This window comes from Kogia breviceps, chromosome 7 (genome assembly GCF_026419965.1).
Source record: "Kogia breviceps isolate mKogBre1 chromosome 7, mKogBre1 haplotype 1, whole genome shotgun sequence".
In the NCBI taxonomy this organism is placed as follows: domain Eukaryota; kingdom Metazoa; phylum Chordata; class Mammalia; order Artiodactyla; family Physeteridae; genus Kogia; species Kogia breviceps.
This window is the reverse complement of record NC_081316.1, coordinates 100,358,242-100,386,236: the sequence shown is the minus strand read 5'-3', so window position 1 is coordinate 100,386,236 and position 27,995 is coordinate 100,358,242. Positions and strand designations below refer to the sequence as shown.

Here is a 27,995-nt window from a genome sequence, read left to right as displayed (position 1 = left end):
TATTCACAGGTTTCAGGGATTAGGAAGTGGGTATCTTTGGTGGGGAGGCAATATACCACCTAGTACACTGCATTCTTCAGACAGGGAGCACACCTAAAACTGTTCTTTAATCAAATAGATACAGACAGAGACTTAGAAATAATACAGTTCAATTCTTTCCTCTTATAAATGAGAAGACAGACTTGTTCAGGGAAGATGCAACTTGTCTTTGTCCTTGTTCACAGGGAGAGTGGGTGATTACCGAGGTCCCTGACTCCAAGCCAGAGCTTTCTCACTGCACAATGTTGTCCTAAGAGTGAAAGAGCACAGAGGGGTGAGTTCACTTGCAAGTACCAGCAGGCATCTCAGTGGGTTTGCATTTCATAAGGTAATATGAGCAGCAGACTTTTCCAATTAGAAGTATTAGTTGCTGGAATCAGAAGGAAGAGTTCAGAGTCTTTCATATCCTGGGCTATTGAAATGAAATATCAATAAATTTTACCCCAGGAGTTGCTCCATATTTATGCCTTGTTCTAAGCGAGTTTTTTAGCAACTTGATTAGAATCTTACTCATATTTGAATTTGCTCCTTCTGAGACATGGCCTTTTATGGCATGCCCTGAGTTTTGAGCTGGTTGCTTGCCATCTGTAACAGAGCATTTCTAATAGGCTGCCCTTGGCATAAGCCTGTGATCTTGGGCCCAATCAGTTAAGACTAACAGAGTAGAATTGCTGTGGTTGTAAGCATGTTGCTTTGCAAATTCCAAAGAGATATAAGAAGAGACTGTTCTTGTCCAGGCCAGTAGGGAAGCACGGTCATAGCCAAGCACCCTGAGGCCTCATGGGCCATCTAGAAAAGTATAATTCTATGAAATACAGGGCAGAGAAGGGGACTAGCCAGGTTCCCCAGTTTACTTGCATGCGTGTTTAACACCTAACTTAGTTGAATTTTTTGGACTATCTTTTGAAAAATTGCAAGAGTTTATTGCAAACTCTTGATTGGCAAGAGTTTATGTCCATTAGTGTACATAAGATGTTAGGTTTGCTTCCAATTATAGTCTTAATAGAGGCTCTTTTCACAAGTGGCATGAAAAGAATGAGGGGCCACTAAAAAAAGCCTTTTAGTGCTCTTTCTTTTTGAAATAATCTTTTTTAAACTTTAGTGAGGAATAATTGACACTGCAACTATATATTTACAGTGTACAATGCGATGATTTAATATACATATTCATTGTGGAATGATTACCAAGACCAAGATGCTTAACACATCTACCACCTCACATAGTTAACTTTTTATTTTTTGTGTGGTGAGAATGCTTCAGAGCTACTCTCATTCACTTTCAAGCATAAAATATCATTCTATTAACTATAGTCATCATATTGTACATTGGTTCCTCGTAACTTATTCTGCTTATAACTGAAAATTTCTATTTTTGACCTACATCACCCCAATTCCCCCTTTCTCAACCCCTGACAACCACCATTCTATTCTTTGTTTCTATGAACTTGGTTTTTTTTTTTTTTTGGATTCCACATATAAGTGATACTGCACATTTTTTGTCTTTTTCTATCTGACTTATTTCACTTAGCATAATGCCCTCTAGTTTCATTCGTGTCGTTGCAAATGGCAAGATTTCCTTCTTTTTTACGGTTGAATAATATCCCATTGTAAATATAGACCATATTTTATTTATATATTCATCTACTGTAGGATATGTAGGTTGTTTCTATATTTTGGCTGTTGTGAATAATTCTGCAATAAACATGGGTATGCAGATATGTCTTTGAAATCCTGATTTCAATATATACCCAAGCCTGGGATTTCTGATCAAAATGGTAGTTCAATTTTTAAGTTTTTGAGGAACTGCCATACTTTTTTCTATAATAGCTGTACCAATTTACATTCCTATCAGCACTGTACAAGGGCTCCCTTTTCTCCACATCCTTGCCAGCATTTGTTATCACTTGTCGTTTTGATAATAGCCATCCTGACAGGTGTGAGGTGATATTTCACTGTGTCTTTGATTTTCATTTTCCTACTCATTAAAGATGAGCACCTTTTCATGTACTTATTGGCTATTTGTATGTCTTCTTTGGAACAATGTATGTTTGGGTCTTTTGACATTAAAAAAGTTTGAAACCAGAGTTCAAAAGAGGTATTAGTTGGGTTGGATGCTTTTAGAATTACTAAATATAGACCACTGAGATAAGCAAACCCAGTAAGGATGTGTTTTTAGGTGCTCAGAAGGTAAGATGATATCTTCAGCCATTTGGAGACATAAATGGGCATGCTTACCTTAGAAAGAAGCTTTTTTTTGATTAAACGGAAGTTTATCTATATTAGCATTCCAATACTTTTAACATAGTGGTCTTCTATGAACTCAAGCCGTGGTTGGTAGAGTAAAACAATGTTGAAATTTCCCAGATTCCATGAAAAAAAAAGAAACTAATGGGTGGACTAATACATTTTTCTCCCATGTATATTTTAATGTCTGATGCTACTTGTTTAGTGTCATGTAAGCACATATCTATTTAATTTTTAAAAACTCCTTATTATGGGTAGGCTTATTTTTGGCTCTTTGATGGTGTTCCACAAAGAGTATCATGACTTTCAGCCCCTTTATTACTTGAATAGATTTTAGAATATAATTTGAGTGTCGTATTCTAGGTCTTTCTTTTGATCTATAGGCCTAACTCCCCATCTACCTAACTGACATGGTCACTTAAATATTTCTGAGGCCCCTCAAACATGATTCTAAAGTGGAAAGCTTTCTTTCATCTTGTTTCCTCACCATCCATCAGCTTCCCAAGCTTGAGACTAAGAGACATCCTTGATTCCTTTTTCCCCTAATATGTAAAGGGTTGCCAAGTTCTGTCAAATATGCCTCTTCAATGTCTCTGTAATTCACCTCTTTACATTGCTGATTTTATTACTTTGATTCCAGTTTCTTGCTTGAGAATGAGATACTAAAGCAATTCCCCAATCTTTTCCTGCACTCTTGCCCCATACATCTTTTCTCTGTGCCACAACCCAGAGGGATCTTTCAAAACCACAAATGTGATCATTGTACCATCCTGTTGGAAAATAATTTGTTGGCCTCAGGAAAAAAACCTGAACTCCTAGCATGGTCTGCAATACCATCCGTGAATAGTGAACACTCGCTGCACCTTTTGAAGTTAATGGCACATAAGAATTATCTCATTTAACCCTTACTATGAAATAGGTACCATTATAACTATCATTCTATAGAAAACAAAGCTAAAACCTAGAGTAGTCAAGTAACTTGCCTAAGATGACACAAACAGTGAGTGACTGAGCTATGACTTTTTTCCACGTCTATTAATCCACACTTTTCTAGGCTTTTAACTACTATGTATTGAAAATTAAGAAGACAGGTGTTTAAGAATGCCTCTGATTGCAACTGCATACAGTTCCTTAAGAAACTGCTTCATACTTACAAAATCTCAGAATAAAATCATGAAAATTAAAAAGAATATTTAATTATATTATAAAATGAAAGGGATTATTCCAGCTAAACATGATAGCATAAACACATGTATTTACCTCCACTGTTTCCCTGTCTCACTAGAATGATATTAAAAGGGAGTTTTAAAAAGGCATATACTGGGCTTCCCTGGTGGCACAGTGGTTAAGAATCCACCTGCTAATGCAGGGAACATGGGTTCGAGGCCTGGTCCGGCAAGACCCCACATGCCGCGGAGCAACTAAGCCCGTGTGCCACAACTACTGAAGCCTGCGCGCCTAGATCCTGTGCTCCACAACAAGGGAAACCACCACAATGAGAAGCCCACACATCGCAACAAAGAGTATTCCCCGCTCCACACAACTAAAGAAAGCCTGCGTGCAGCAACAAAGACCCAACGCAGCCAAAAATAAATAAATTTATTTAAAAAAAAAAAATTTTAAGGGCATATACTTACAAGGCCATAAAAACATGAATTTACCTCAGATAATTCATTTCAAAATATTTGGAAGCAGGAATTTGGAGGAACCAGAAATAACTGACTTAACTGACTTAAAAAATCTGAAATAGAAGCCTGTGGTGTAGAAATCCAGTAAAAAGCAAGCTGACTCATTCTACAGAACTTGAGAGGCTCAGGAATTTGGGATCATGGTTACCTGGAAAATAGGAGGTGCAGGGCAGGGATAAAAACTGTTGGATTTGTGGAGTCTTTATTTACATTAACAGTTAGGACCCCATATTTTCCTCCTCAGAGCAACTGCCCCTCCCTACTCTGGCCAATGGGTTGAGGTTTATTGTTTAGAGAGGATGAATCACACGAGCTCCAAATTGGAGAGGCTACACACAGTTGAGGGTATGAAAGGGGAACTTTACTGAAAACAGGATGTTAGGTGGAGATCTGCATTCTAGAAGTGAGACCTCCAACATCCAGCCTCATTCAGCCTCTCAAATACTAGTAATGAAGCTTGTAATCATCTCCCTAATCCTAAACCATGGGACTGGAAGATTTGTTTTTATACCTCTTTATTGCAGTATAATTGCTTTACAATAGTGTGTTAGTTTCTGCTGTATAACGAACAAAGTGAATCAGCTATCCGTATACTTATATCACCATAACCCCTCCCTCTTGAGTGCCCCTCCCACCCTCCCTATCCCACCCCTCTAGGTGGTCACAAAGCACCCAGCTGATCTCCCTGTGCTATGCGGCTGCTTCCCACGAGCTATCTATTTTACATTTGGTAGTATATATATGTCCATGCTACTCTCTCACTTCATCCCAGCTTACCTTTCCCCCTCCCTGTGTCCTCATGTCCATTCTCTATGTCTGCATCTTTATTCCTGACCTGCCCCTATGTCCTTCAGAACCTTTTTTATTTCTTTTTAGAAATAACACATATATATGTGTTAGCATACGAAGATTTTTATTTGGCAAATATAACTTGCCCAAGAGTGAAGTGCTGCAGAGACAATTTTTGCAAAGCTCTAAAAATACAATTGTGTCCCTGAATCATCTTGCACTGAAGCCCACTAGTCAACAAGTCCCACACTGAGGCATTTAATTTCTAATAAGATACCTACAAATCAACAAGTATTTGAGGAAAGACTCTTAACGATGAACTGAACAAGCAGAAAAAAATTGAGCCTTTTAATAGTCTCAGAAATATGAGAGAAGAAAATGTATCTGTGAAAAAGAATAGACTGCTTTAAAAAGAAAGACTTTGGATATTAAAACGTGAGAGCAGGAATTAAAAATTCAGTGGAAGACTTGGAAAATAAATTGAGAAAATATTTCAAAATATATCTCCCTAAAGTGGTGAGAAAAGACAAGAAAATTAAAGGATAAGTTGAGGAGTTCCAAAAGATATGAGTAACAGAAATTCCAAAAAGAGAGACTAGACAAAATATAGAAAAAACTTATTAAAGATCTATTCTAAAAATATTTCCCAGACTATAGGAATTAAGTTTCAAAGAAAATGTCGAATGATTGGCCAGCAAAATGGGTGACAAAGAATAAAAACTAAAACCAAAACAAGGCATATCATCATAAAAATTTTAGAACACTAGAGATAAAAAGAGAATTCTATAAGCCTCCAGAGAAGGGGGAAAATAGGTTACATACAAATGGTTGGGAATAAGAAGAAGGTTAGGTTCCTGATAACAATATGCTAGAAAACTATTGCTGGAGGCAATGAAGTTACAAAACAGAATTCTATATCCAGCTGAACTAACAACCAAGCATCAAGGTGGAAGGAAGATATTTTTGTACCTCCAAAGTTCTTAAAATTTATTTTTGGCCTCAAGCACCCTTTTCAGGCAGCTCCTGAAAGATGTGCTTCCCTAAAGATAGAACCTCATCCAAGAGAGAAGAAGGCAAGGTGTCCTAGAAACAAGGTTTATAACAGAGGAACAGGGTGAAGGCAATTCTGAAGATGACCCAGAAGTCTTAGGACAACTGATGTGTGGCAGACCTCTGGAGTCCAGTTCAGAGCAGGTCAGAGAGATCCAGCAGTGATGCTTGCAAGGAACAACAACAACAAAAAGCGAATCTAATGGATTTCCTGCTGTTCTGGAATCCAGCTCTGTCAGAGTTGAGCAATGAATTTGTGACAGTTATATAGCAAATGAAACAATTGGACTAAATTAGGAAATTATTAATTCCAGGGAGGACAATATTATAGAAGATAGGAAATGAAACTGTAATACACTATATGGATCTACTGTGCATTATTTTTACATAAAATGTAAACAATAAATGTTGATTAAACTGAAAAGAGTGATATAGATAATTTAGAAGAATAGGAAAGACGAGGACAAGGACGAGGGAGGTGGCTATGAGAGTTAAAATCTCATCTCGCATAGTAGGAATCAATAGATATCATTTAAATTTAAAAAAATCATAAAAGAGCAGTGTAAAGAAGCTATTTAAAAATATGGAAGTAAACACCAGAATAAACAGTCAAGAATATTGAAAGTGGTTGTTTCTGGGGAATTTGAATTGGGAAAGAAGATGGATGGGCCAGGTATCTGCTATTTTGTGCATTATTTTCATTAATAAGAATTAAAAATTAAATTAAAAAGGAAAAAGTTCTGTCCTAAAAATCTAACATTTTGACAAACATCTTGTTATATAATTCTTATGGAATCATAAACATCCTGACTTTTAGCCAAACATCTAAATGGTGAGGTATCTGAAAAAAATTCCAAAGTAGTAAGGTAGAAAAGCTACAAAGTTTCCTATTCCTGTATTACAAATTGTTTGAAAAAACATGTAGTCTGTTTGAAAGTATTTCAATAGTATCTACATATATTTAGAAAGACATTCAAGAAATTTTTTTTTTTTTTTTTTTTTTTTTTTTTTTGCGGTACGCGGGCTTCTCACTGTTGTGGCCTCTCCCGTTGCGGAGCACAGGATCCGGACATGCAGGCTCAGCGGCGATCTTCCCGGACCGGGGCACGAACCCGTGTTCCCTGCATCGGCAGGCGGGCTCTCAACCACTGCGCCACCAGGGAAGCCCAAGAAATATTTTTTTTAAGAAATATTTTTGAGTAAAAAACTGAGCATGAGAAGTAAATGTTCCAACTTTTTAAAATAATGAGGCCATTTTTTTTCAACTATAAAAATTATAGATTATGTTCTGCCTGTATTTAAGTTCAGTGCTACTTAACACAGTGTCTGATCATATGTATGGGAGATGCTTGCTAAGTGTTTGAATGGAACTGATATTTTTGAGTCCCTTGGAGACCTGATGGAGCCAAGAATTAAGGGAGGAGGTGCTCTTGGTTGACTTGATACAATTTGATTTCTCAGTTTTATTTTGGAATGAAAATGAAATTCACAAATTCCTAGAGGCTTTTACTAGGAGTGAAATTCCAAGCTGTTATGATCCTTGTCTGTAGAGGAACTTACTGGACTCCATGCCTTAGATTATGGACCTACATCTGGATTCTAGATGGATTCACGGTTTTCCTCATAGTCTATAAATCACACATCCAAAATGAAACTTCTTTTAATCTATTCCAGCCACAGCCACTTGTCAGTATTTTGTTAGCAAGTGAAGAATGGATCGAATAAAAGGTCTTTGAATTTAGGGAACATTTGTTTTCTCTTTCCTTCTTATTTTATATTTGAATTAATTTTGTTCTCCTGCAGTTAAAATCTTCCTTTTCATCTATTAATTAGTAATTCTGATGATAACACTTTCTCCTTTTAAGTAGTCTTTTCACAGTTACTTTTAAGGTAAATATTTAATCAATACATACGCATTGCTTATTGGAAAATGTGGTAGAAAACACCTCACAAATATTATAACAGCTTGTAGAATGTTCACCACATGAGAGGTATTGTTCTAAACATTTTACTCATAAAAACTCACTTCATCCTCTTGTATTATTTTTCTGTTGTTGCTATAACAAATTACCACAAATTTGGTGAATTAAAACAACACAAATTTATTTTACAGTTCTGGAGTTCAAAGTTCCAACATAACGCCACGCCACTGGGCTAAAGGCAGCAGGGCTGCATTTTTTTCCCCTGGAGGCTCTAGGAAAGAATGCTTCTTTCTTTTTTCCACCTTCTGGAAGCTGCCCACATTCCTTGGCTCAAAGCCCCTTCCTCCATCTTCAAAGCCAGCAACACAGCATCCCTCTGACACTGCATATGTTGTCACTTCTCTTTCTCTGACTCTCTTCTACCTCCCTCTTCCACTTGTAAGGACCCTTGTGATTATCTTGGGCCCAGATAGATAGCCCTCCATGATCTCCCTATTTTAGGGTCAATGGATTAGCAACTTTGGTTTCATCTGCAACTTAATTCCCCTTTCCTACATAAGGTAACACACAGTTTTTAGAATTTAGAACACGGATATTATGGGCATATTATCCTGCTACCATACCTCTCAACAACACTATAGTACTTATGGAACTACTATTATTATTACCCCCACTTTACAGATATGGCACAGAGAAGCTATGTGAATTCCCTAAGGTCACAAAACTGATATTTGAACCCAGGCAGTCTGGGTTTGGAGCCCTTGCTCATAAAAACTACATTTATACCAAGATAACTCACTGTCAGCATATTGTTCTACTTTTTATTTTAATGTCTTTTTTTGGGTGCTTTTTAAACATAATTGTTAGGTTATAGGCATAATTTTGTAGCCTTTTTTCCTTATACTATTTCTATTTAACATTACTACATGAACTTCCCCCACATCTTTAAAATGTCTGTATGGCATCCAATTTCAGCCTCAGGGCCTTTGCACCTGCTATTTCCCCTGAATGCAGTGCCTGTCCTTATATCCATGTGGCTTACTCCCTCTTCATTGTGCAAAGGTCATCTCATCAAGGAAGCCTTCTTTGACCACTGTTTCTAAATGAGCATGTTATCACTCTCAATCTGCCCAATGCTCTTTATTTGCTTCATGTCTTTTGTCACTAACTGATTTCATGTAATATATTTATCATTTGTCTCCCTTACTAGAATGTAAACTCCATGAAGATAGGGACTCTGTTTTGCTCATTGATGTAGATATTCAATAATTATTTACTGAATGAATGAATGAACTGTGGAAATTTTAAAATTAAGGAAAGCCATTCACAACACCAGTATGTTAACAAGGAACAGCTGTCCTCATGTTGTATTCATTGCCTGTCTGCAGATATAATTTTATGTAATTATAGCATAGAGGCAATTAAATACATGTGTGTGTTTAACTAAATTTCAAATCTTACACATTTTCCTTTTTGCTCCATGGTTTTCATAACTATTAGTCTTAATGGCTGTATGGTAAACATTAAATTGATGTACATAATTAATCATTATTCCATTCACTGTCACTTAGGTTATACTTTGCTCTTATTAACCATGTGTTTAATCTTTCACAGGTAACATAATCTCTTTGAGCTCATTTCCTCATTAGGAAAAGAATATATAGATTATTAGTGTTAAATATAACTTGGGTAAAGTACCCAGATAATGCCTGACAAATAATTGTTACTCAGTAAATTATTAGTTTCCTTTATTTTGGTTTCATTTCTAATATATTCCTATTACAAAATAGTGCTTCATTGAATATTTGCTGCTATTGAAAATTTTGTATTCTTTACTTTAGAATAGATATCCAGGAGTGGTATTACTATGTTGGAGTGGTTAAAAATATTTGCTAAATTAATAAAACTGAATCGATTTAGAGTAAATATTCATACCTTGGTTTTAAGTATGAATTTCCCTAAAGGCAGATAAGTGATATTATTCTTTTCTAATATTATATTTTATTTAGAGTATAAAGTTTTTATTATTTCAGAAATATTTGTTTCTATTCCCAGTAATACATTAATTCTTTCAAGGTATAACTCTCTTTTATGCCTTAAAACATTCAGAATTTTGTTTAAAGTTGCAAAATGATGATCTCACCTCTTTCTGGGCTGAGTGGATTGCTCATTTACTCTAGTTCTGAATCTCCTTTGAATTTCTTAGAATTGGTTTCGAAATTATTTCCTTCTATGTTTTTTTCTTTTAATTTGACAAATCTTTCTAATTTAACAGTTGCTCTTAAAAATAGATTCATCATCAGTTTGTTGCTATAGTTGTCTGCATCGTTCCTGGTCTCAATTTAGTCACTGCATCTGTGCAAAATGGTATGAAAGTTATTTATTACTCTACGATCCAGAGGGAATGCTTGATTTCTGACATTTATATTCCCTTGAACATAAAAGCCAGATAAAAAGAAAATCAAACTTCATGCTCTGGGGACTGAACAGATTGCTCACCATGGTTAGGAGAGACTGTCCTCCCCCGCCTCCTTTTCCTGAATTATAAATACATTTTCAAGGCTTGTGTCCCCAAGTGACCAGATATTTTCCTTCTAAATCACATTTGAACTGGGAGGATAAACCTATTGGGCTGGTTGCTGAATGGCTAAGAAAATAGTCTTCGGAGGCCTGCGGACCTGAGTGGGTCCTCAGCACCTCTGTGACCGGAGCCAGTGCTCTGCCACTACGCATCAGATTCCTGAGCTGCCAGTCTGATGCTAATCACTAGCTCATAATTTGTGTAAGGAGTGAATGAATGCAAAGTGTATGCAAGACAATGGAGTAATTTTATATGTTTGATGTAGTAAATTTAATATCCAGACAAACTATTATTTAAGTAGTAGGATGTAATAAAGATATCCTCAGGCATATAAACCTCAGAAGTAGTAACCTCAGACGGTTTACTACACAAAGATCTTATAAATCCAGAAGAAAATGGTAAACTATGTGGGATAAAAAATAAGCATTATAGATTGAAGGTGTCACCCCAAAATTCATCTGTTAAAATCTTACTCCCTCTCCAATGTGATGGTATTAGGAAGTGGGGCTTGAGGGAGGTAATTAGGATTAGATGAGGTTATGGGTGTGAAGCCCTTATGAATGCAGTTAGTATCCTTATAACAGTCACAAGAGAGCTTGCTTCCTTTCTCTTTCCTTTATGTGAGAATACAAGGAGAAGGAAGTAGTCCGCATCCCAGAAGAGGCTTCTCAGCAGAACTTGTCCATGCTGACACCATGATCTCTGAATTCTAGCCTCTGGGATTGTGAGAAATAAATGTTTATTGTTTAAATCACTCATGTTTGGTAATTCCCTGGTGGTCCAGTGATTAAGACTCCATGCTCCCAATGCAGGGGACCAAGGTTCAATCCCTGGTGGGGGAACTAGATCCCGCATGCTGCAACTAAGAGTTTGCATGCCGCAGCGAAGATCCCATGTGCTGCAACTAAGACCTGGTGCAGCCAAATAAATAAATATTTTAAAAAATAAATTACTCATGTTTGGTAATTTGCTATAGCAGTCCAAACTGACTGAGGCAGTTAGTAACTTAGTAAAGTTCACTGTTGTTTCAAAAGAGAGGACCAAAAAAAGTATATTCATAATGATCTGGAACAAAATTATGGTTGCTTAAAAACATAGTTGGGAGAAAGAAAGGTGCAGCGACCAGAGGTGAAGAGATACAAAGTACTTGTTTTACTTATGAAGTGGATATTGACATTACTAATTTAAGAAATTAGATGATAAATATAAATAAAACTTTTGGTTTTAATAAATTTGGCATAACCATCAAATAATAAACATAGAAAATGTAAAATTCAAATGAGAAGAAGAGAACCCAATCTATCTTCTGAAGGGCAGGAAAAGAGAAAAAGAAGCAGAATAAAAATGTAGTAAATTGAAAAGATGAAAAGGGTGGTGGAAGGGCATTCTCATATAAAAATAATAATAAATGCAAATGGACTTAGCTTACTGGACAAAAGACGGAATTTCAGAGATATATTTTAAAAGTATGTCCCACAAATAGAGATTTTAGAAGAGGCACATTTAAACTGAAAGATAAAGAAAATTTGAAATTACACATATGGCAAAATACAAGCTGGACAAAGTTGTGATAGCAATTTTGATATTAAAAGAAGAATTCAAGGTGAAAACATAAGGGTAATAGTGTAGCATAAAAGAACAATAGATTAAGAAAATAATGAGAAACATACATGTACCTTACAAGATAGGCTAAAATAAAAACCACAAACAGAATTATGGGGGGAAATGAATAAAACTATACTTAACAGTAACACATTTAAACATACTCCTTTCAGAAACTGCTAGGTCAAGCAAAATGTAAATGCATTACTAAAAAACTTTGGTGAAAGAGAAAAATTATAAGAAAAATTGCAAAACTCTTAAAATTGAACAAATGAAAACACTACAAGTTAAATTTGTGGACCCAGCTAAGTAGTACAGAGAGTGAAATTTATAGCTCTAAAAATGTTTATCACAAAACCACACAGGTGAAAACAAATGAGCTAAAGATCGACAATTGTAGAAATTGGAAAAAAGTAACAGAGCAAATTAAAACAACCAAAGAGAAAAGATGTGTTAGATATAAGGGAAAAAAGTCAATGAATTAGAGAATAACAATAAATAATGACTGCCCAGTAAGAGGTGAAACAAAATTGAAAAATCAGAAAAGGAGAAACTAAATAAAAGGACTGGGAGTAGACATCAACTCTACTTAAATATGGAACCGAGACTAAGTAATTGTGAGAATCACAAGTACAGAAGAGAATGCAAATACTGTAAACCATCACTTGTTGGAACAATAATAAAATAATTGTGTTAGGCTGAATAATGCCCCCCAAAGTTAGCCATGTCCTAATCCCCAGAACCTGTGAATTTTACCTTAAATGGAAAATAGAACTTCATAGATGTGACTAAGTTAAGATGGGGAGATCATTGTGCATTATCTGGATCGGCCCTCAATACAGTCACATGTATTCTTTTAAGACAGAGATAGAGGGAGATATGACAGAAGAGGAGAAGACCATGTGACCACAGAGGCAGAGATTGGAATGACACAGCCACAAGCCAAGGAATGCTGGAAGCCACCCAAAGTGGGAAGAAACAAGGCAAGGATTCTCTCCTAAAACCTTCAGAGAGAGCGTGGCCCTGCCGACACCTTGATTTTAGCACAGTGAAATTGATTTTGGACTTCTAGCTTCCAGAACAGTAAGAATGTAAATTTCTGTTGTTTCAGGCACCAAGTCTGTGGTGACTTGTTATAGCATCACAGGAAAATAATATAATAACCAAGGAAAATTTGAGGTAGGGAGAGGGGAAAGAGGGAAAAGAAGTGCAATATAGTAATTTCCTCATCTCTAGCAGAGAGTTAATAAATATTGTCTAAAGCTAAATAAAAAGAACTTTAATGACCCTACCCCTTAATGTTTTCATATTTTTAAAGAAATTTTTTTGGTATTATCTCTGACAGTTATGCAGATTTACTTCAGTTTCTTTTTAATCCTGTTAAAATCAAGCAAAAATTTATTATATTTATTTTTTCAAGACCATTATACAAAGCATGATATTTTTTGTAAAATATGTTTATCTATATTGCTCTATACTTATCCTTCCCTTTCTGTGGGACATAGAAAAATATCTGGAATAAGGTGATCAAATATTAATGATGGTTGTTTTAGGTAGTGAAATTTTGGATGAATTTTAAACATTTTTCTTTGTACTTTTCGGTATTTAGTTGACTTTTAAAAAAATGACAAGCACACTATCTATCTATCTATCTATAATTTTTACAAATACAGAGTCACTATTCTTCTTTGCGGGGTATCTAAGTGAATGTTTATTTACTTATTTAAAAAAATTTTTTAAAAAATTTTATTGGAGTATAGTTGATTTACAATGTTTTGTTAGTTTCAGGTGTACAGCAAAGTGAATCAGTTATACATATACATATATCCGCTCTTTTTTAAGATTCTTTTCCCAAATAGGCCGTTACAGAGTATTGAGTAGAGTTCCCTGTGCTCTACAGTAGGTTCTTATTAGTTATCTATTTTATATATAGTAGTGTGTATATGTCAATCCCAATCTCCCAGTTTATCCCTCTCCCCCTTTTCCCCTGGTAACCATATAGGTTTGTTTTCTACATCTGTGACTCTACTTCTGTTTTGTAACTAACAAACTTGGTTACAAAACAGAAGACTATTCTTTTAAAATTATTTGAAGAAATCTGAAGTCTCTTTTTTGTGTGTTCTTTGCAGACTAAGCAGTTAGAATTCCCTCAGTCATTTCTCTTATAACCCACTTTTCAGACTCCTCAATTCACACACTGGATTTTCCATGCCCTTCTTAAAATGAAATGAATACCAAACAATATGCTGAGAATGGTTTGACCCTGTCCAAGATCAACAAGACTTTTTCTGTATATTATCCTGAAATGCTTGAGATACTGCTCCCTGCAACTCCCTAAAAACTGTGACAGAAAATACTAGATATGTGGAGAAGAAATCAGGGGATAAGGCTGTCTAAAATGTCCCAAATTTAATATTACTGTGGATTTTGTCTCTGGGGAGATGCTATGATTCAAATGTTTGTGTCCTCTCAAAATTACTGTGTTCAAGTCTTAATGCCCAATGTGCCTTTGAGAAGCAGTTGGGTCATAAAGATGGAACCCTCATGAATGCAATTAGTGCTTTGTAAAACAGACCCCAGAGAACTTGTTTGCTTCCCTTTCACTGTGTGAGGATACAGTGAGAAGGTACTGTCCATGAACTAGAAAGTGAGCCAAACAACGCATCTGCTGGCACTGTGATCTTGGCCTTCCCAGCCTCCAGAACTGTGAGAAATAAATTTCTGTTGTTTCTAAGCTACTCAATCTGTGATATTTTACTATAGGAGCAGGAATAGATTAAGACAGGAGATTTATTGAGGATAGAAATTGTATAGTTAAAGAGCCCATTAGCATCCCTTCAATAGTTTGCATCCTGGTCAGTGAAGATGCGGGTGAGCAGTAACATTCTTCCTGGCACACTGGCTGTCCTGCAGCTGAGTAAGCATAGTGACTCCGTGAAGTTTCCAAAATAAAGCAAATGACACTTTGTGCTCCCTCACAATGACCATATTCATTCAGGTTTTTAGCTGGTATACATCCTGCTTGCAGAAAGCACCTTTGAGCGGCAGACACTTTGCTTCTGTTGGTGCCCAAGAGGGTTTGGAATTGACTGTGCTCTTATCACGGTAGGCCGTGTGCCTGTCAATCTCTGGGTGATGGGGCTGCTTCTCTAGGCTCCTCTGATTGCCCGAAGAACAGAGAGTGATGTTGTATACAGCTAACCTTTTGATACCTTTCTTTTCTTTCGTTGTTCTGGCAACTGGGACCCCTGCATAATAAGACTGCCAAGACAGGTAAGGAAATAGCTGGTGATGTGAAATGATCCTGGAGTGGGAATCAGGAGATTTGGGATTTATTTCTGTTCTGCCACTAATTTGTTATGTGCCTCCTGAAAAATAATTTATTTTATTTCCTTGTGCCTTTTTTCTCAGCTGTATATGAGGTGGTTGGACTGGAGCAAAGTTCTTTACAGTTTTATCATTCTGTCACCCTCACACTTAATATTTAATCACCAGCAATGATAGGGATGTTTCTATCCATATATGTGTTTTTATTTTTATTTATTTATTTATTTTGCGGTACGCGGGCCTCTCACTGTTGTGGCCTCTCCCGCTGCGGAGCACAGGTTCTGAACGCGCAGGCTCAGCGTCCATGGCTCACGGGCCCAGCCACTCCACGGCATGTGGGATCTTCCCGGACTGGGGCACGAACCCGTGTCTCACTGCATCGGCAGGCAGACTCTCAACCACTGCGCCACTAGGGAAGCCCCATATATGTGTTTTTAATTTAGTGTCATTATCATAAATAATAGTGGTCAGGAATGATCCTCTGGAATATTGAAGCTGAAGCTCCTCTAAGTGCTTGTGAAAACATTATCTCAAAGTAAATGACATTTATCTCTCAGTTAGGTAGTAAAGGATAGGAATGGAATTTACATTCTACTGATTTGTGCCCTTATTTTATTGACTTCATTAAACTTTGCATTTAAACACTGTGTGTGTAATTTATTAGAAAATTAAATGGCAGTGACATTTGATACAGGCAGATGAGATGGAAAGGTTACATTTGCATGAATCCATGCCTTAGTTTTTAGTTTTAAGTTCTGAATTATAACAGAGTCTTTTCTCTAGTTATTAACCCATTTTGCAATATATTGATTAAACTATCATCTGCTTGGAACTAGGAACTGTTTTTCATGGCCTTCAGTAAGCATTCCATAAATCGTTGAAAGGAGGAGTGCCAGAGGCAATCATGCAACCATGTGGATGGACACTGCTTCCATCCATGATCTAATCTGAGTGAAGCCAGCCCTCTGTTGGTGGTAAATTCTTTAGGTGCTTTTGGTCACTTTCCCCCATTTCCCTTAGATATTTTTCCAAACCTTCATCATTAACCACAAGCCACTTATAAAACTCTTGCTGCCTTCACTTTCAGAAAATGACTCCCACACCTCCTTCCCTAAGAAAACTGAGGTCATCTCAGGGCAAGGATGCTGCAACTCACTGACTTTGATGCTCTACAGACAGTTACACCTTGATTAATGCTATTAAGTGATCAGGAGTTTGTTGATATGGTGTATCACATTGAGGTAGGTCAATAAGGATCTTGCTGTGATTTATGTCATAGAGTGTTCTGCCCATGTTTTCCTCTAAAAGTTTGATAGTGTCTGGCCTTACATTTAGGTCTTTAACCCATTTTGAGTTTATTTTTGTGTATGGTCTGGGAACACAGCACCCATCACATTATATCTGATTGTGTTATTGCTGGGTGTGTTACAGTTGAGTACGCCAATCAAGTATTGCACTCTTTCTCACAGACCCGATCTCCTCCAATTCTTATCATTCTTTCATTACAAACCAGAAATATGTCTATACACCTACCCATGCTTTCCTCCCTTCCAGCAGAATCCTTCCTTTTCAAGGCCCACCTTCCACCAATGCATTTGATCTCTTCATCCCCTGCCTTCTCCAAGACCATGCTTTTTCTCTTGTGTCTTTGATTTCTCTCTCTCTGTTGCCTATTTTCTGTCAATCCAATTCACTTTTGCATTCATTCATTCAGATCAGATTGAATTATTGATCCTAATTCTTCCCTCCCCTTTAATAGGATTATACATCCACCCCTTTGCCATATAACTTGGCAGTGTTCTCTCACTCTCATTTCTCTGGGTCTGTTTTCTCATGTGCAAAAGGAAGTAGTTGGATGAGATCAAATTTTTTATATAGTTTAATATCCTGTGACACACTCAATATTTAATCAGCAGCAAAGATATGTGTTTTGAGTTAAGTATCATAATCCCGAATAATAGTGGGCAGAATATACTTTCCCACTTCTTTGGTGTTGGGCTTGGTCCTGTGATTTGCTGTGACCAGTGGAAGGTTCACAGAAGTAACAGTGTGCCAATCACAACCAAGGCTTCAAGAAGCATGACATGATTTTGCCTGCCTTCTTGTTTCCAGTGATCTGCTGAGAGAAGAACATGACCCAGGCAGCCTCTAGCCCAAAAAGAATGAAGAAACACATGGTGCCGAGCTGAACACACCCACAGCCTGGAGCCAGGCTCAGCAGAGCTCATCTGAGATCAGCTGAACTCAAGCTGACCCATAGATTCATGGGCAAGAAAGGAATGCTTGTTATTTTCAGACATTGAGTTTTAGGAGGATTTGTTATTTAGCATTATTGCAGCAAAACTAACTCATACACTACCCAATCTATTTTTCCACTCGACAATTATTTATTGGTAACTAATAAATGCCAGACACTTATTGTAGGCTTCAGGGATACTATGGTGAATAAAACAAAGCAGGCAAAAATATATGAACAAAGTGATTTCACATTCTGACAAATGCTATGAATAAAACAGATTGGGGTGAAAAACAGGGATGGGGGCCGTGGAAGAGTGTACTTTTTGTTTGGGTGGTCAGGGAAAGCCTCTGCAAACCCATATGAATAAGACATAAATGACAAGAAGGAGGCAACCAGAGGATGATCCAGCCATAACAGATTCCTGCAAAAGAAGAGCAAAGTCCTGCAGTGGAAAGTCCTTGGCCTTGGAAGAGACTTGTGTCTCTCAAATAAGCAAAAGCTGTAAAATTAACATTAGACATAATTCCAACCAGTAGAAACTGGGCTGATATCTAGAAATAAAACCAAGCCTCAGGCAGCAGCTAAGCCAGAATAGAAAACCAGGGTGGCTGCAAAGAGGGGCCGATTCCAGACTTGTCTTTTTGGCTGCTCGTCATGGACATTTAGGGTGGGTCAGGCTTAGTGTGCAGCTGACAGATAGCTGTTGTTGCACTGAATTGGATAGAGTTTCTCTTCATTGTCTGCATCTTGTTTAGTATTTCTTGGGCCAAAGTTTTTTCATCTCAGCTAGAGATGCATTACATAGTTTTCACCGGATGCAAATGATTTCACAATTTTCTATGGGAAAACTCTGCTTGTTCTTCTTTTGTTGTTTTCTTTTACCCCCATTCTTTTAATCAAAGTTACATGCATACATGGTTTGAAGAGTCAAAGAAGTCTCTAAAGCTTCTTATAAGAAACAACCATCCTCCATGAACAGCTCCCTCACACTCACATCCACCCATCCCAGAAGCACTTGAACCTCTTTTACCTGATTATTTGACCTTTTGCCTTCATGTCTCTAAATAACAGACATTGCTACTTCTTGATTTGCCATTTTTGAATATTTTATATTGATTCCTCACAACTGACTATGAGAATTTAATTTTCTTTCTTCCCTCCTCTCCCATCAAAAACATATATGTATTCTATCACCTTTTCCTCTCAGTATAATGCTATGATAATTCTACTTACTTCAGCATTCAGTATTTACATTATCATTTATAGAAATGCTTTTAACAGGTGAATCATACAATAAAAAGTAATTACTTTTCTTTTCTGGGCTAGGCAGCCTCTAAGATGGTCCCCAATGATCCCTGCCTACTAGTGTTCAAGGCTTTACATATTCCCCTCCCTTGAGTGAGGGCTGGGCATATATTTGTTGCTTCTAACAAATAGAAGATGGCAGAAGCAATGCGATGTCACTTATGAGATGAAGTGACATAAAGACAGCTTCCACTTGGGGCACTCTCTTTTGTTCACACACTGTAAGTGTGATACAGATCTAAAGATGTCCCCCCAAATTCACATTCCCTAGTTATTCAATCAAACACTAATCTCAGTACTGCTGTGAAGGGATTTTACAGATGGAATTAAGGTTCCTAATCAGCTAACCCTAAAATAGGAAGTATTATGAACTAAGTGTTTGTGTTCCCCCAAATTCATATGTTGAAATCCGAATACCCAATGTGTGTATTAAGAGGTAGGCCTTTGGGAAGTAATTAGGTCTTGAGGGTGAAATGCTCATGAATGGGATTAGTAGTGTTATGAAAGGGACCCCAGACAGCTTTCTCAGCCCTTCTGTCGTGTGAGGACCCAGTGAGAAGACTGCTGACTATGAAGAAGGAAGCAGGTCCTCCTCACATACAGAATCTCTCAATGTCTTGATCTTGAACTTCCTAGCCTCCAGAAATGTGAGAAATAAATGTCTGTCATTCAAGCCATCCAGGCTATGGGAGTTTTGTTATAGCAGCCCAAACAGATTGAGACAGGGAAATTATTCTGGGTCATCCAAATAGGCCGCTATAATCACATGAATCCTTGAAGGCAGAAGAGCAAGGTAGAGATGAGGCAAAAGAAACAGGAGATATGTGACAGAAGGGGAGACCAAAGAGATTCAAAATTTGAGAAGGACTCAGTTCCCCATCACTGGCTCTGAAGATGAAGGGGGTCATGAGCCAGGGAATGTGGGCTTTAGAAGCTGAGTGTGACTCCTGGTCAACAGCCAACAAGGAAATGACAGCCCAGTCCTGCTACCACATGGGACTGAATTCTGCCAACCACATGAAGAGCCTGGAAGTGGATTCTCCCCCAGAGCTCCAGACAAGACCCCGGCCTGGCTGACAGATTTCATTCAGCTTTGGAGACTCAGAGCAGAGACTCTGAGCCTACCTGGACTTCTGACCCACACAGCTTGAGATAATAAGTGGGTGTTTTTTAAGCTGCTAAATTTGCAGTAATTGTTACAGCAACAATAGAAAACGAAAAACGTGGCAGAAACCACTGGTCAAGTTGTGAGCATACAAAGGAAATTGGGGAAGTAATAGTGTCAAGGATCCATCATGATAAGGCTACTTTATTAAATAAAATTTTCTCAAAAGATTACTCGAGAGAGGTCATGCATTTACCCAGCAAATGCTTATTTAGTGCATACTGGCAATAGTACCATGAATAAGACAATGGTTCTGTTTTTGTGACATTCACAATTCTAATTAGAAAAGAGGGTGTGTGGCTATTGATTACTTTTGTGTTCTATTCTTCCAAGTCTACTCATAACCAGGGGAGAATTCATCATACTTATTTTGATACTTTTTAGGAAAATCTAAAATTATTTGACAAACATTTAATAAACACTGACTAAATCCTCGGATTGTTCCAGGTCTCATGTGGTAAAAAATGATTCCTGGCCTCACAACTCTTAGGTAAGGCGAAGGCAGATATGGAAGTGTATTGCTACTGCACAGTGCGATGCTTGCAAGAGGAGAAGGGAAGGGGGCCCAAGGAGGAGCAAGGTTAGGTTTCTAGAGCACACTAGTTAGATATTTTTAACTTATCAAGAACTGGCTTTTTCACTTTGTCTTTCAGAAGAACAAGGAAGACGGTATTTCCTTCTCATCCTCTTATTTCTGATTCTAGTACAGATCCCAGAGAAAGGTAAGAATGCATTGTCCTTGAGCATTGCCTAAATTTTTACTTCTGCTCATAAAAAGTAGGGGTCTATTAGATATTTGGCCTTGAGTTAGACAGATGTGTTTGTGCAATAGCAGATTAGGATTTCCTGAAAGCCGTGGTTGCTTGTTTCATGCTCATGAGCACTACGATGTTTTGACATGTGCTTTTCCCAGAGTAATCTCATTACCATTACTCATTTACTAATTTAGTGAGAGACCGTTTGCTTGGGGGAGCCCTGTGTGTATTTTAAAAATAGCTACACTTTCAGGTTTCCTTGATCGTGTAGAAAGAACGAAAAGAAGCTGTTGGTTTTCCACACAGAAATAACTGATTTGAAATCAATCTGTTTTCTTCTGTATACAAATATGGGCACAGATGTGTGCAACCTGCACTGAAAGAGTTTTATATAAGTTTGCATATATAGGTCTCTGTGTTCTATTTTTTTGCGGTACGCGGGCCTCTCACTGCTGTGGCCTCTCCCGTTGCGGAGCACAGCCTCCGGACGCGCAGGCTCCGCGGCATGTGGGATCCTCCCGGACTGGGGCACGAACCCGTGTCCCCTGCATCGGCAGGCGGACTCTCAACCACTGTGCTACCAGGGAAACCCACTCTGTGTTCTTTTTATTGAATATTGCTCTGTTTGGCTTTCTCATTAAGAACCAAAGAGATCAGAGGCACAGCTTTACATTTGTAACTCTCCTCTATTGTTTACTAATTCCACCAATAATTACCTGCTATGTGCCTAGCACTGTGATAAGTCTTAGGGATATAAACAGGAGCAGGAAAGAGTCCCAGGCTTTAAGTAACTCAGTTTGATTGAGAAGCTGATGTCTAAATTAATTTCTGGAGAAGAATAAGTAAGAAATGCTCTCCCCTTGAGAAAAGTTGGACCAGTGACAAGATGATACACCAACCTTGGTGACAAAAATAATTCAAGGTAGGAGAAAAGTGTTCTGCCTAAGAGAGTCCCTCCCTAGGAGATAGAATTGTGGGAAATAGAATTCCATTAGAATGAATTGGGTAGGAATTAGAAGTGAAAATTTGATGGGGAGCCCTATTTTTAAAAGAACTGTATTAGGGCTTCCCTGGTGGCGCAGTGGTTGAGAGTCCGCCTGCCGATGCAGGGGACAAGGGTTCGTGCCCCGGTCCGGGAAGATCCCACATGCCGCGGAGCGGCTGGGCCCATGGGCCATGGCCGCTGATCCTGCGCTACCGGAGGCTGTGCTCCGCAATGTGAGAGGCCACAACAGAGAGAGGACCGCGTACGGCAAAACAAAACAAAACTGTATTAGTTAAGACAATGTTAACTATTACTAAAAAAAAATAAAAGCAAAATGTGTAATTGTTTAAATAGAATAAAAACATATTTTCCAATCATGTAAAGTCTAAAATAAACATGCCTAATTGGTGGAAACTTTCCTCCATGTAGTGACTCAGGGATCAAGGTTCCCTCCATCTTGTGGCTTTACTACATTGAGCACCGGTTTCCAAGGTCACTGCAATCTGCACCAAGTCCAAAGATAGTGAAAGAGTACAGATGTATGGGGAGGTTGTTTATGGTCCAGGCTTCGAAATGGCACACAGTGTTCCATGCTATTGGCTAGAATTTAGTCATGTGAACTCACCCAGCTAGAAGAAAAGTTGAGAACTAATAGTTTAGCTATGTAGCTAGAGGGAAGAAAGAGGCAAACAGTTAATTTCTGTCACAAAAGCCTTAAGCTGAATCATAATACTTTAGGGTTGGAAAGTACTAGAGGGTTTTTCATCTATTTACTCTCTTCTTCCCTAGCTGGAGAACCCTTCAACTATTTCTTAAATGATGTATGTTCTAGGCTATTTTACATTTTTTGTCACCTGAATCTGGACTCTCTGTAATTTGTCAACATCCAACTTTAAATTGTGGTGTCCAGAAAGATCATATTCCAGATATGGTTAGCCAGAAAGAAGCTTAGTGGGACAACATTTTTCCTCATCAGCTTGACATAGCTCAAGACTACATAACCAGATAGTTCTTACTTTTTAACATATAATTTATTCACTTAATTTGTAGGCGTCATGGCTTAGAAAAGTATGAACCACATTTTGGTGAAGTCACAATAAATGGCTTGAGTAAATGTTACTCTTTCTTGTTCACTATTGTGTTCCCATGTCTAGCATAATACCTGGTACATAGTAAGTATTTAACAAATATTTAATGAATGAAAAGAGTTTATCAGCATCTTACAAGTTTCCTTGGATTTAATAGACAAATTTCATATTTTCCATTTCTTATCTTTCTGGGCTGCATTCCAGGTGATTTCTGCATATCAGTTTTCTAATTTAGTCCTTCTTCTCCTTAACTGTGTGCTGTTGAGTGGGTCATCAGTTGAACCATTTTTTTTTTTTTTTAATTTCAATGTCTGTACTTCTAATTTCTAGAATTTCTAGAATTAATTTTGCTCAGTTTGATTTTTAGATTTTGTCCCTTCCTTTATTTCTCTGACTATTTAAACATCTTTATCTTAAAGTCTCTTTCAGGATGCTCCAAGTTTGTAAGGTTCTGGCACTTGGAAGTTCTTATCTTGATCATCCTTACTGCGCATGAGCGCCATCTCTGGCTGGACACTGCTGACCACAGGCACCTCAGGTACACCAAGCCAGGGACAACAATGGGGTGTTTTTGGACGTGCCTCGGTTGAGGCTCTGTCCATAAAGTGACTTTTAGATCAATTTTTATGTTAATATCTCATTTTAGGTTTCTTTCATCTTGATGATAGTACAGATTTCGGCCACACACTCCAGACAGGAGTTCGCAGTTCTTGTTTCTGGTGGATGACTGGGAATGGAGCCCAAAGCCTTCATTTCCTCCTCGCTGGGCTTAAAACCATATTCCCCTAGGGCATATATCTGGTTCTTATGCTTTGCCTGTCAGTTCCTTCTTCACTTTTGGCACTGTTTCTTGCTGTTTTATGCTTGACCACGTATTAAAAACATTAAAAGAATACATTCTCTCCAGCATTTCTATGGGCTTGGAGCAGGCACTGGGGTTTCCCACTGTGGTGGACACTGTGATACATGGCCCAGAAACCCCCTCCCTGAAGGATTTGTTGACCCAGCTGCTGGCAGTGCTGTCCGTGGAGAGTCTTCAGCTGTCAGCCCCTTCAGGGATTGCCTCAGCTGTGGAGAGTCACCTCGTCCAAGGTCACGTCCTTTTCCCTGGGCGGCCCACATCCAGGGATGGATTCATGTGGGAGTATAAAGCTGGACCATCTTGGCCCAACTCGGCACTCTTCAAAGGGCCATTCTAGTTTTCAGGCTCCCTGTGAGTTTTGTCAAGGCAGTTACTGGACCTGCCTCAGGTCCACTCTTCCTTTTGCCCGCTCCCGCTCCCTTCCTTGACCCTCCACAGGTGTTGATCGCAAGGTCACTGCTGCTACACTACCTGTCCTCTAAATGCCACTTCACCGTCTGCTTCCCGGGAGCCAACCTGTGACACCACATCCGGCCACTCTATATGGACCACAAGTCTCACATTTGAAGGCATTTAGAGAATGTTGTTGCGATGGTGTTGATAATAAACAGCTGCCAAGCCAGTGGCCTCTTCTCCCATACTAGGTGATAGGATCTCACCCATTTTTCTAAGATTTAAAATTCTCTTTAAAGATTTCTACCTTATGTTTCAGGCCATCAAGATTGTTTAAAATTTTGATTTCTTTTTTTCGCCATTTGATTTCTTCTCTTTTTCAGCTTTATGACATTTTGTAGTGAGATATGCATACCCCTTATACCTTCATCTGAATAAGTGATAAAAATATTTAATAAGAAGGATTAAGAACCTTTCCTGATAATTCCTCCTAGGAGCACAGATCACTATTCAGACTCGAATTTCAAATAGCTAGAAGAACATCTAGAGAGGCTCGACTAAATAAATGAGTTCATGAAATTCAGGTTTACTCTGTCTAATGAATACCCCTCATTTAATAACTTTATAAAACATATAATCTGACATGTGTTAGTCTCAGTGAATATATATTGGCTGTTGCTGATGCCTTTTTTTTTCCTAAATGTTCACATGTGCTGAAAATGTTAGCTGCTGTTATTATGATTATGGAATTTTAAAAAATCGATCATGTCTCCTATTCTAAAAACTGAACATATATACAACTGTAGTGATTAGGAATCTTATTTGTCCATTTATTAGTTCTATATGTGCCTTAAAATCTGTAAGAGCTGACAATGTTTTATATCTTTATTTCTGGCAAAACATAAGCATGTAGACTTAATTCATAATATAAGGTTTAAATTATGCATAAACAACAGTGTTTAAACACTGGAAAGAGCTGCTACTTGGGGTGTTGAAATGTCTTTCACTGGAGGCCTTTAAATATCTTTAACTGAAGGTCTTTAAAAAAAAGTTTAGATATCCATTCTTGACCTAATTTTTATAAAACTAGGAGTAACATTTTAATTCCTTAACAAACAAAGGACATCTTTCTGAAGACAATAACCAACATCATTCTCAAGATTGAAAGACTAGAAAAAATTCCAGTTAAAATAAAGAACAAGACCTACTCGATGTATATCACCATTGATGACATTTCTCTATTCTTATTTTTTTTTACAATGCAGTGGAACACAAAGCAGAAACAAAAGCAGTCAAATGGGGAAACATACATACCATTATTTGCAGATAGTTTAACTGCAAACCTATGAAATGGGAAGATAATTGACTACAGTTTTCTTAAAATTAATTTAAAAATTAGTAGAGTGGTTGATTACAATTTAAAAACACAAATTCCTATATTTAATTTAAAACTCAATAGCCAGTTTTAGGCACAAAAGTAGAAATATTGCATTCATAGGAGCAATAATAGAAACATCAATTAAAACAAACCATAAAATTTATTGAATTGAAGCCAACAATAATTGTGTAGAATATAATGAGGATGACTAGTATTAAACTTTATTTGTATCCAAAAATAGTTGGATAATAGTTAAAAAACATATTCTAGATGGTAACATGTATATTGGAGAAAAGTAAATTCTCTCCAACTTGAAGGTCCAGGACTACTCCAATAAAAATCCTAATTAGGAATTTTATAAGAAATTTAAAGGTAGTCTAGAAAAAGAAACAGATTAGAACAGCTAAGAGCTTTTCTTTAAAAAAAAGAGGAGAGAAATAACTGGGGTCCTTCTTCTACCGGATATTTGACTGAGTTCAACTTGATAGGGTATAGGTATAAAATAACCTTGTTCTACCTCACTGTTGACCCTTGACCCCTGGCTTTGTGGACTATTTCTTTCTCATCCCTCAGATGAAAACATGGGAAACTTTTGTAAGTTTCCAGTTACTTGAATGTTAAGAACACTCTCATTTCAGTGACTATAATGTCCAGTCTAGGTTAAAACTCTAAATTTCATTTAAAATTATATTTTCTCGGCCATAGGATTCATGACTGTTAAGGATACTGCTCACCTGCTCTTTGATTTACTGCAGGCTCTGGCTCTTCCAGTGGTGAAGAGAGAGATGGAGGAGAGATGAGGGACAGAAAAGGTTTTGTTGGCTGGCACAGGGACGATTACCCATGATGACGTCATCAAGATGTGCTGATTCTTTGTCTCTACTGCTGATTGTTCCTTTCAGGGGACTCTCAGAGGGTAAGTTCTTAACATGCACTGTGGTTTTCCTCTATGAACCACTTCTAATTCTTTTGCCAGCTCCCAGGCATCTGACCACCCCCCGCCCCCCTTCCACTGGCTGCACCACCTCTCCAAGTGCTCATCTTGGGCAGGAGTCAAGACATCTTCCAGTGGTCCCATCTGATTGGTGAGATTCACTGTCTCCCTCCCAAGTAGAGGGTAGTGTGGTCAAGCTAAGAGTGTTCCCCTCTCTTCTGTCTCCTCAGGCAGCTTGTAGGCTCAGCTTCTCATAACCTGTGCCGCAAATTTCAGGGGACAGAGTTAAACTCTCTGAGTGGTGTTCATGGAACCCTCACTCTCACTTGGTTAAAGGTGAGAAAACCTTTTCTGTCCCCATCCTTCCACAGGGGTGGTGGGATGGGGAGAACAAAGTGTCTTTACAACTCTCTGAAAATAAATCCTCCTTCTGGGCTTTTAAAATTTCAGCACTTTTATGCCCTTGAGCCAGGTGAGACTAAAGTCTCAAAGTCATTTTGAGCTGGTTGTGACAGACACACTTGAAGGTGGGCCCAGGACCCCTGCTTTCTGGTGTCCATGCCTTTGTGTAGTCCTCTCCTGCATAGGAAAAAAAATCAGCGAAGGCCATTAATTCACAAAAGAATAAATGTAAATGACCACTAATGTAAAAATATATATATAAGATCAAAATAAGATGTTAATCTCCAACAACAAATTATACTTAAAAAAATAAAATGTCAACAAAAATGACAATACACTATATTAATTAAGATGCATTGTGACAGATATTGCCATAACCTACTATGGCAAAGTAAATTATTACCAATGTTTGTGAAAGCACTTTGATAACTATTAAGAAATTTAATGGAATTCATACCTTTTGGTTAAATAACTCTGCTTTTAGGAATCTATCTTAAAGAAATCTGAAAAATGAGCAAAGCATTATGTAAAAGCATTTCCTAACAGCATTGTTTAAACTAGCTAAAAATTAGGAAAGAATTAAATCCTTAATAATGGTAGACTAGATAAAAATAGGCAAATGATTTAATAATACATATATGTGATGAAATAGTAATCAAACATTAAAACATTTTTAACAATGTGAAAATACTCATCTGAAATATTCATTGAAAAACTGGATATAAAATGGAATATCCTCATCCACTCATTAAAATTCTTTATTAAGTGTAAATGTCTACTATTTCTTAGGCATTGTGTTAAATCCTGAGTATACGGTGATCCCAATTTTGTTATATATCTCTATAGAAATAAATATCATCATAGTTACCATTGTTTTGAGTCATGGATTATATTTTTTTATTAATTGCCTAATATTTCTCTTTATTTTCCAAAATTTCTCCATGTAGATGGAAAGCAATAAATGAAAAGCTTTAAAATGTCATTTCTTGTAGTACTTTCACTGGAGCTCTGCCCGAAGATTAGGCTGCCTCAAGCCATCAGTGAGGCAGGAAATTTGGTAACACAAATCTTCTCCTGGTTTATCACTGGTTAATGGGGTGTGGGAATTGTGGGTAGTTAAAAACAAACAAACAAGAGAAGCTTACATTTCTGGATGCAGTAGAAGATCTCAAGGGTTGCATAAGGAGAGCTTTTTAAAGAGGACAGTGGCTTCCTGCTGAGATTCTGCAAAGCTTCATGAGTGTTTG

General features: G+C 37.6%; 1 long non-coding RNA gene across 1 annotated transcript; it reads right to left on the bottom strand.

The window, feature by feature from the left end:
• Positions 1–22: 22 nt before the first annotated feature.
• On the bottom strand, positions 23–27,975 carry LOC136794587 (uncharacterized). Its single transcript, XR_010841572.1, has 3 exons — positions 27,894–27,975; positions 26,147–26,925; positions 23–289 (listed from the first exon to the last, which is right to left on the bottom strand). It is a non-coding gene; the product is annotated as an uncharacterized lncRNA (long non-coding RNA).
• Positions 27,976–27,995: the final 20 nt, after the last annotated feature.